The sequence below is a fragment of the Rattus norvegicus genome, chromosome 13 (genome assembly GCF_036323735.1).
Source record: "Rattus norvegicus strain BN/NHsdMcwi chromosome 13, GRCr8, whole genome shotgun sequence".
Taxonomy (NCBI): Eukaryota; Metazoa; Chordata; class Mammalia; order Rodentia; family Muridae; genus Rattus; species Rattus norvegicus.
In genome coordinates this window covers 68,411,175-68,420,574 of record NC_086031.1, presented here as the reverse complement: position 1 = coordinate 68,420,574, position 9,400 = coordinate 68,411,175, and positions in this window count along the sequence as shown.

Sequence of the window (9,400 nt, the reverse complement as noted above, 5' to 3'; positions counted from 1 at the left end):
ACTTCAGAATACCATAGCGTAAGAAAACAGGCTGCCAAAGGCAGAGGCATGAGGAAACCAGAGGCAGGCAAGTTCAGGACTGTGTCCTACCAAGTGCAGTGTATGAGTTAGGACAGAAGAGCGTTCTGAGCAGCAACAAAACAAGATCCCCGAAGCCCAAGACAGGGGGAGGGGGCTCTCCAGTGAGCAAGACAGAGCAATCTAGAACCAACTGAAGTATATATACTTGGGCTTCTTGTCAGGCATCAGCTGAGAAATCGTTGGTGTAACCAAGCATGGTGGTGCACACTACATAGCAGGATCCAGGTAAGTATTGGCTATAGATGGGGGTAGGGATGCGGAGGGAGAGGGAGAGGGAGAGGGAGAGGGAGGGGGTGCAGGTATGGTTGTACACACCTTTTAATCCCAGCACTCAGGAGTTGGGACAGGGGAGGGTGGCCAGGGAACGTGTGCAGACAGAGACTGAGACAGAGAGACAGAGACAGAAGGAAAGAAGAGGTAGAGAAGGAAGAGTCTGGGTCATCTTCAGCCAGAACACTTTGTCCTACAGAGCTTCCAGTGTGTCTTAAGGACAGCCGCTGGGTGAGAACACAGTCACAGCCAGGATGGCAATGGCTAAGTCAAACTGGAGCCCTATAAATCGTTAAAATTAGAGCTTCATTAGCCAAGCCTAGGAGGGGTGGGGGGGCCTAGAAAAACAGAATGGAGAGTGTGTGAGTGTAAAATTCTCTTTCCCGGAAGTGGAGCACAGTAACCAATGTTGAAAGCTGATGAAGCAACCGGGAGCTCCTATGAGCTGAACACCAGTGGAGGGCAGGAGAGGTAGTTCAGGGGGTAAAAATACTTGCTATTCAAGCATAAGACTTGAGTTCAGAACCCTAACGCACACATAAAAAGCCAGGCAGTTGGTGCCTAGAGGGACAGAGAGAGAAATCTGGGGCCTCAAAGAAAAACTCCAGCACAAACAGTGAGGGCCAGATTCAATGACAGACACTATCTCAGAAACATAAGGTAGAGAGTGAGGGAGGAAGGTATCCTAATGCCAATACAGACTCATACACACACACACACACACACACACACACACACACACACATACACATGCACACACACATATGTACACACACACACACAGTGGGGAGATGGCAGGTGAATTGCTTGACTTGGATGTGAAAGGGGTTTTCTCTGGAGAAGCAGGAGTTAAAATAGAAGGGAGGGGTTGAGATAGAGTCTATTGTATTCTGTTTTATTCCCGAATATATGATGCAAAATCAGTTGCCTAGCAACCGTTCCATTCAAAATAAAGTAAATATTTTAAAAATAATACTCTTGTTATGTACACATACAAGCAAATCAATAAGCAAAAGGTACCACCTGGGCATAGACAAGCTGGGCAGAGACAACAACTGGGTCTACTAGTAAAGAAGGGTCAAGCATTTCATGGTTCTTCCTCCCCTCATTCTCCAGGAATTCTCCTCATTCTGCACACACACACATACACACAATGAATGTATGTGTGCACACACATGCATGCACTCACATGCACACACACATGCACATACACACATGCACACACAAGCATGTGCACACACGCATGCACACATGCAGGCATACCCACACAGACACAGCTCTCTTGAGGAAACCTTCGGGACAAGGCAGGAACTCACCAGCCATGAACAGAAAGGCAACAGAAGTGGGCCTGTGTATCTTGAGTCAAGCTGTATCACCCACTAGGCAATTCTGGAGAAGTTTCGAACTTACCTTGGTCTCCTCAGATGTTCCTACCTTTCAGGGTCATTGAGAGAGTGAATGAGTCATTGTATAAAAGGCTCAAAACAATCGGTGAGTGTTGTAGTCTTTCCACAGACTCTAGATGATCCACTGATCCCAGGCATGGAATAAACACTGGAGATAAAAATGGCTAAGCAGGCCCTGCCCTTCAGGTGCAAGGAATAGAAGATGTGCCAGTTAATAAACATGCATTTATTAAATTCACTGTACTATACCAACAGTGATGTAGCGGTGGATGGATGCAAAGTAGGGAGGGGCTGTTTCTTAAAAGGGGAGTCTGTGGATCTATACACGCCAAGAAGGTCTGAGAACTTGGAAAGATGGGCAGCATTTGGACACGTGAAGGCCAACCTTGGGTTGGCCCAGTGGAACACACCTGTCACCCTAGCCCTGAAGATGCTAAGGCTAGAAAGTCGCGAGTTTCCAGCCACAGTAAGACCCGGGCCAGTTTGGATTGTGTCTCTAGAAATGTCCCTATTCCCCTCTTGCAATCGACATGTTGCCACAGAAGGGACCATCTCTGATGTCGTGTCCCCCTCTCCTTAACCGAGTGAGCACATCCAAACGAAACTGTGTCAATCAGCTGAGTAACCTCGGTCACCTGAGCCTGAGAGAATGGTCTCTCTCCCAATTTCTTTGTATTAAGACTGACATGTAAATGGGTGCTATTGGCTAATTTTCACTGTATGAATGGAGGGAGAGAGAGAGGGAGAGGGGGAGGGCGAGAGGGAGGGAGAGGGAGAGACCCATGAGTGGGACAGCGTGTGCCGAGAACCCTGGTGAGAAGAAGCAGGGCTCTGGGTTCACTAGGCCTCTCATCCATTCCTCATGCCAGCTGGGCTGCTCCTCCATCCGGTGTCTATGATATCTTCCAGTATGCTGACCAAAGTCCCCCTCCTGCCAATGCTAATTTGCCTTGAATTTATGTCCATATCAAAATTTCCCTAACAATGCCAGGCTCTCCCCCACTTCTCACCCTCATTTAAAGCATCAAGAGAAAAGATCTGTCCATGTTCCCGGGTCTGTTGAGACATTTGATAAGCCAGAGCCTGGAAAAACCCAAAGGAGTCCCCAGGGTTGCATCAAAATGTCATCTGGCTCTAGACCCGGGGCAGAGCAATGTGATCTGTTCTGGGGGTGGGTTAGGACTGTGGGACATTAGAGAATGACAGCAATGACTGAGCTCCTAGGTTTCAGTCAGGTTGACGAGGGCATCCAGAGCTGGAGTTCATCCAAGCTTGCAGTGCAGAGCCTGCAGCAAGAAGACAGGATGAGGAGGCTTAGGAGGACCCATAGTCATGGCAACAGGTAGGTCCTTCTTTGCCACTGAGGCAAAGGAGAACTAAACATGGGTGAAGCTAGGCAAAGCACAAGACCAGTCAAACAACGGGTGGCACTTGCCACCCACTGAATTTTGGTCATTTTCTGTCTATTTCATATTAGGCAGCGGCATCTTAAGGGAGGGAATGTAGGGTTTGCTTTTCGAGGACCTAGCTGTGCAGGTGAGTCACAAATTGTGGAGTCTTTCCTCACCACTCCTGTAGGTGGGCACGGCTCAGGAGCCTCCAGTCTGCACCTTCTAAGCCTACAACTCCAGTTGCCTAGTAGGCAATAACAGAGACCATTGCTGGAAACTTGAGAAGGTTTTGCAAATGAGGAGAACCTTGAAAGATAAGCGGCACTTAGACATGTGAAGACCAACTTTTGCTGGACATGATGGCACATGCCCATCATCCAAACACTCACGAGGCTACAGCAAGAGCATCAAGAGTCGCAGGCCAGCCTGGGCTGTATACAGAGACCCTGACTCAAAAGATAAACTGAAAATAAACAAAGAGAAGCTTTCCCAATGCCCCACTAGACTCCACTCTTCAGCGTAGCTCTGTTCTCAGCAGGTACATAGCACTGTTGCTTAACTGAACGAGAGTCCAAGTATTTGGAGTAAGTAAAGGCAAGGGAGGAGAAATGGTGTGATATATGTGATATATGAATAGGTGTTGGGGGTAAAGCTATTTGTGGGTAATAAAAAGCACAGCAGGCAGGGCTGGAGAACTAGCTCAGCGGTTAAACGTGCGGACTCCTCTTCCAAAGGACCGGAGTTCTTTTCCCAACATGTTTATCAAGTGGTTCCCAATTGCCCATAGTTCCAGCCCCCAAAGGATCCAACACCATTATCTGATCTCCAAGACCACCTGCACATACATGGCACACACACACACGCACACACACAGGCACACACAGGCACATACACACAGGCACACACACATACACACACAGGCACACACACATACACACAGACACACACACACAGGCACACACACACAGGCACACACAGGCACACATACACACACAGGCACACACACACATACATACAGACACACACAGGCACACACACACACAAAGGCACATACACACAGGCACACAGGCACACAGGCACACAGGCACACAGGCACACACACACAGACACACAGACACACACAGGCACACATACACACAGACACACACAGGCACACACACATACACACAGACACACAGACACACACAGGCACACACACACAGGCACACACAGGCACATACACACATGCACACACACAGGCACACACACACAGGCACACACACACAGGCACATACACACACGCACACACACACACACAAATAGAAATAGAAATAAGTCTTTAAAGGTTGTAGAAGAAGCCATGAAATAGACGTTGAGGAAGAAATCGAAGCCAGAGCTTTACTGCACAGCTACTGTGTGTTGAGTTCTCTGAAGACAGGGCCATGACTTCATCTTGGCCTTCCTGGTGATAGGCTCAGGGCCTGAGGCAAAGCAGGAGTGTGAATGTGTCCAGCGAATGAGAGAATACAGAAAACTGTCCCATTAATTAAGTGGTGAAGAATTCAGCACTGAGTTCCTTTAAATCACACATTCCTCAATCAGTTAACTTAGGACTCAGTTCTTAGAAATTATACTCCAAAGAACTTTTAAAATGAAGTTGACCTCGTTGCTTTTCCTACTGCTGGGATATAATACCCTGACAAAATTAACTTAAGGGAGGAAGGGTTTGTTTGGGTACCTAGTCCATCATGGTGGGGAAGTTAGGTTGGCAACTCATCACAATTCTGGCCACACTGCAGAAGCAGAGAGCAATGAATGCCTGAGCAATGTAGTTTCCTCTGTATGCAGTCTGGGGACAAACCTAGGGAATGCTACCACCCATTTAGTCAGTCTTTCTACCTCAACTAGCCTAAAAACAATAATCCCTCACAGGCTTGGCCAGAGGGTGAATAATCCCTTACAAGTGTGTGTGAAGCTTGTCTCTTGATGATTCTAGGTCTTGTCAAGGTGACAATGTTAAGCATCATAGAAGCCTACTGATATACTACGCCCTTTGGTAGTAAACCTGGCTCTGACCCTAGCATGATGCTTAAGGGGAACACTTCCTTCTGGTTCTTCTGTTCCCACATTAAAGGACTGCCCTAAAGTAACACCTGAACTTTTCCCCTAATTTAGTCAGCCCTACCCATGCCCATGAAGCCACAGTCCCTATTGTCCTGGAAGTTTAGTGGAACTTCAGAGGAAGCCTGCCATTTGAGCATCACGATCGACTCAGGAGAATCCATTTGTCATTATTGAACTCTAAGCCAGGCCCTCCAAAAAGCTTTTATTAGAAATTGGCTGACATCTTCATCACCATCTCTCTGATTCCGGTGTCAAAGGTTAGAAGTCACAGAGTTGGAGGTGTTGGTCATTGGCTCCTCCAAACACTCTTTTTACCCCCCACAACACTGAGCTCCATTTATTTCCCATATGCTTTATGCCCTTTGGATCCTTTTTTTAAAATTGATATTTTACTTATTTACATTTCAAATGTTATTCCCCTTTCCTGGTTTTCCCCCCTGCAACCTCCCTATCCCATACTCCCTCCCCCTGCTTCTATGAGGGTGCTCCCCACCCACCCTCCCACTCCTGGCCCAGCGCCCTAGCATTCTCTACACTCGGGCCTCAAGCCTTCTCTCCCATTAATGCCAGATAAGGCCCCTTCAGTTCCTTCAGTCCTTCCACTAACTCCTGCATTGGGGTCCCTGCGATCTGTCCAATGGTTGGCTTCGGGCATCCACATCTGTATTGGTCAGGATCTGGTAGAGCCTCTCAGGAGACAGCTATAACAGACTACTGTCAGCAAGCACTTCTTAGCATCAGCAATTGTGTCTGGGTTTGGCAAACACCAACTCTTATTGGCCTGAAATTTTCTTAGCAATGAAATGGCTATGATAACAGTATCTGTCACATAGATATACAAAGAATAAGGTGTTAGAGTCCTACTACGTGCAGGTTGACCTCACCTTGACCTCCGTCTTTGACGTCCTCTTTAAGCACATCTGCAGGAAGGCAGGCTCTGTATCTAGCCTAATGCATGAGCCTTCCATAAAAGTTGAAAAGGCGGAAATGATTGTAGCAACTCTCAGTAATTTGTTTATGTCCATGAATACTTTAAAATAGATTTATTAAAGGACAACAAAAATACAAAAATTTGTAAATGGGTAAAGTAGATATTCTCCCCAGAAGCTATAATTCCCCTTCTGTTTCCATGTCCCATATATATGCTTATATTTACATCTACTTAAATCTGTATTCTACCTAGGAGAGAAAGTAGGCAATGTTTTACTTCATTTCCCACACTGCCTTCTACTGCGCCCACCCTTGGAGATGTTTCCTCTCCTTTTCTAGTCACCATCTACTTTATGTTATATATGTATTTAAATCTAGATTCTGCATATGAGAGAAAAATGTGATATTTGTCTTTTGAAATCTAGCTTGTTTCGCTTAACACGATGAATGCTCCGGTTTCATTCATTTTTTCCCTGCAAATTATAGGGTTCTATTCTTTTTGAGTCTAAATGAAGGCTCTGTGTGCAGGTCGCAGTTTCTCTCCCCATCCCTTGCTTGTGTGCAGCCAAGGTTGGTTCTATATCCTGGCTGCTATGAAGAGCCCAGCAGTAGACATTGCATAAGTGACTTTCGATAGACATATATTTTCTGGTAGGTATACATTTAGCTTTATGTGAAATGCCCAAGTCTCTTCCTGAAGTGCTTTTCATTCACACCATCACTTGTGTGAGAATTTTAGGCAGGCCACACTATTGCCAGCATTTTGCATGGTCTAGTGAATTTACAGAGCAATCTCACTGGAGGACTTGGATGATTTTTCCAAAAAATTCCCCCAGTTCCTGGGAGAGCTTGCTGGAACTTCAGTGAGGTTGGCTCTTCTTTGGGCTGTCATTTGTACTTCTGGACAGCAGAGAATCGTCATGGTGCTGGTAATGATGGTTTGCAGGCTCAAAGAGAAGAGTAACCACAGCCCACTTGGATAGTGCTCCCTGGAACAGAGCACTACTAATACACCACTCGAGAGCTTAGAAAGTCGGTCTGTAAAGCTATACATAAAAGTTATATAACCATTGACATCTGTGGAAATCTGGCTGTATCCCTGTGGCTTTAGTGCTATAGTTTAAAATAATTTGGAGGAAGAAAAAAGAGCTATGAAAAAAGGGGAATTAGTCAAAGAAGGAAAGATTTGGAGCTTGCTCTGGTTAAAATCAAGGTCCTCAGAAGGGCTTTGTGTCAAAGGCTTGATCCCTGAATGTTCCTTTTGGAAGTTTGGGGTCACTAATAATGTGTTCTGGATGGAACCTGGCCACTCAGTCTCTTTTCTTCCTTTTCTTTTCTGGCTTGTGATATAAGTGGGGCTTTCCCCTACTCTCCTGCTATGATGAGCTGTCCTCAACCAAGGCCCAAAGACTGAACTTGACTATCTAGGGTCATAAGACAAAATAAACCTTCAACACACACACACACACACACACACACACACACACACACACACACACACACACATTAGTAAAAATGTTGACCAATACAGGGACCCTCGGAACTGGGCAAGGACACAGACTGTTTCCAGTTCTGGCATCACTATTTATAAAACAAACAGTTGGTAAACTATTTGATCTGCATTTCCCTAATGATTATAAACCATTTTTTTTTTCAGAGCTGGGGACCAAACCCAGGGCCTTGCGCTTGCTAGGCAAGCGCTCTACCACTGAGCTAAATCCCCAGCCCCTAATTTTTAAATGTGGTTTATTGGCCACTTAGACACATGATTTTATGAAGGGCCTGTTTCCTATCTTTGGGTCAAGGTTGTAAGCTGCTTTTTGATTGGTTTTCTCTTGGGTTGTAAGAGTTCTAGATACACACGTGTTGCCAGATGTATGTGCTGCAAAAATCATTTCCTGACCCCGCTCTCCTATCTACTTCCACACTGTCATGGGGCGAGCAGAAGTTTTAAATTTTAACTGTAGTCTAAGACTCTTTCTTCTGCCTGCTGCTTTTCTGTCCTAAGGCTCTTTGTCTACCCCTAAACTACGCAAGTATTCCCTCCTGTAGCCTTCTGAAAACTGTACACAAACTGATGCCTTTTAAACTGGGCTCTTTGAATCCTAGAAGGGCCTAAGGGGAGAAGGTGACGTCTACCAAAAGGAACCCTGGACTTCATCTTCTCCCTCTTCCCCTCCTCCTCTCTCTCCTCCCCTCCTCTCCTCCTCTCCCTCCCCTCCTCCTCCCCTCCTCTATCTCTTCTCCCTCCTCTCCCCTCCCCTCCTCTCTTCTTCCCTCCTCCCCTCCTCCTCTTCCCTCCTCCCCTCCTCTTCCCCCTCCTCTCCCCTCCCCTCCTCCCCTCCTCTCCCCTTCTCCCCTCCTTTTTTCCTCTCTACCTCACTTCCTCTCTTCCTCCCCTCCTCCCCTCCTCCCTTTCTCTCCCCTTTTCTCCCTCTACCTCAGCTGACGCTGCCCCTTCTGCCTTCTATGTACTGAGGATGTAACCATAATTTCACTGAACAGGAAGACTTCCACTCCCCTCCTAGTCATTCCCCTGAACTGTCCAGTCATCGGAGACAGAAACCTGGCATGGGTTGAATTGTTTTCCTTATATCATCAACAATGCACATTGTCTGGGAGTAAGCACTCTAATAAAAAAAAAAAGTTAATCGAAAAACCAAACTAAATATGGACTGAGAAGAGGAGCTGTATTCGAGTTATCTAAGTGTTATATAAGATGTCATTCTGAGCATCCCATCTGGGCCGGGCTCCCAGTAAGATGAGCTCAGAGACCTTCACCTATGCTCCACGGACAGCAGGAATAAAAGCCATCACTTCTACTTACATAACCTTTCCTATTTATAATCTACTTTCAGAGATCACATCTTTTAAAAAGGAGCTTCAACAGCAGAAGGCCTTTCCCTGCTCACAAAGACAAGCAAAAATACCCACAATAGGGAAAGGCGGTGGCAGGCCACAGTTTCAACTAAAAAAGAATCCTACGAGTCGGTGCCCAAGGGCCTCCCTCTAACCCAAAATCCCAACTGATGCATGAGAGCTCTCAGCACCTCTTCTCTCCTGGGTGGATTTCTTCTCAGTTAAACACCAGTCAGACAGGCAGTGTTCCCTTTCCCACAGGACAGCAGGGCGGCAGTTCACTAAGGGCAGGGATGTTACACGTAAGTCACTGCCTATTCAAAATTCACAGACACCGCCCCCACCTCTGAGTGCGACAGG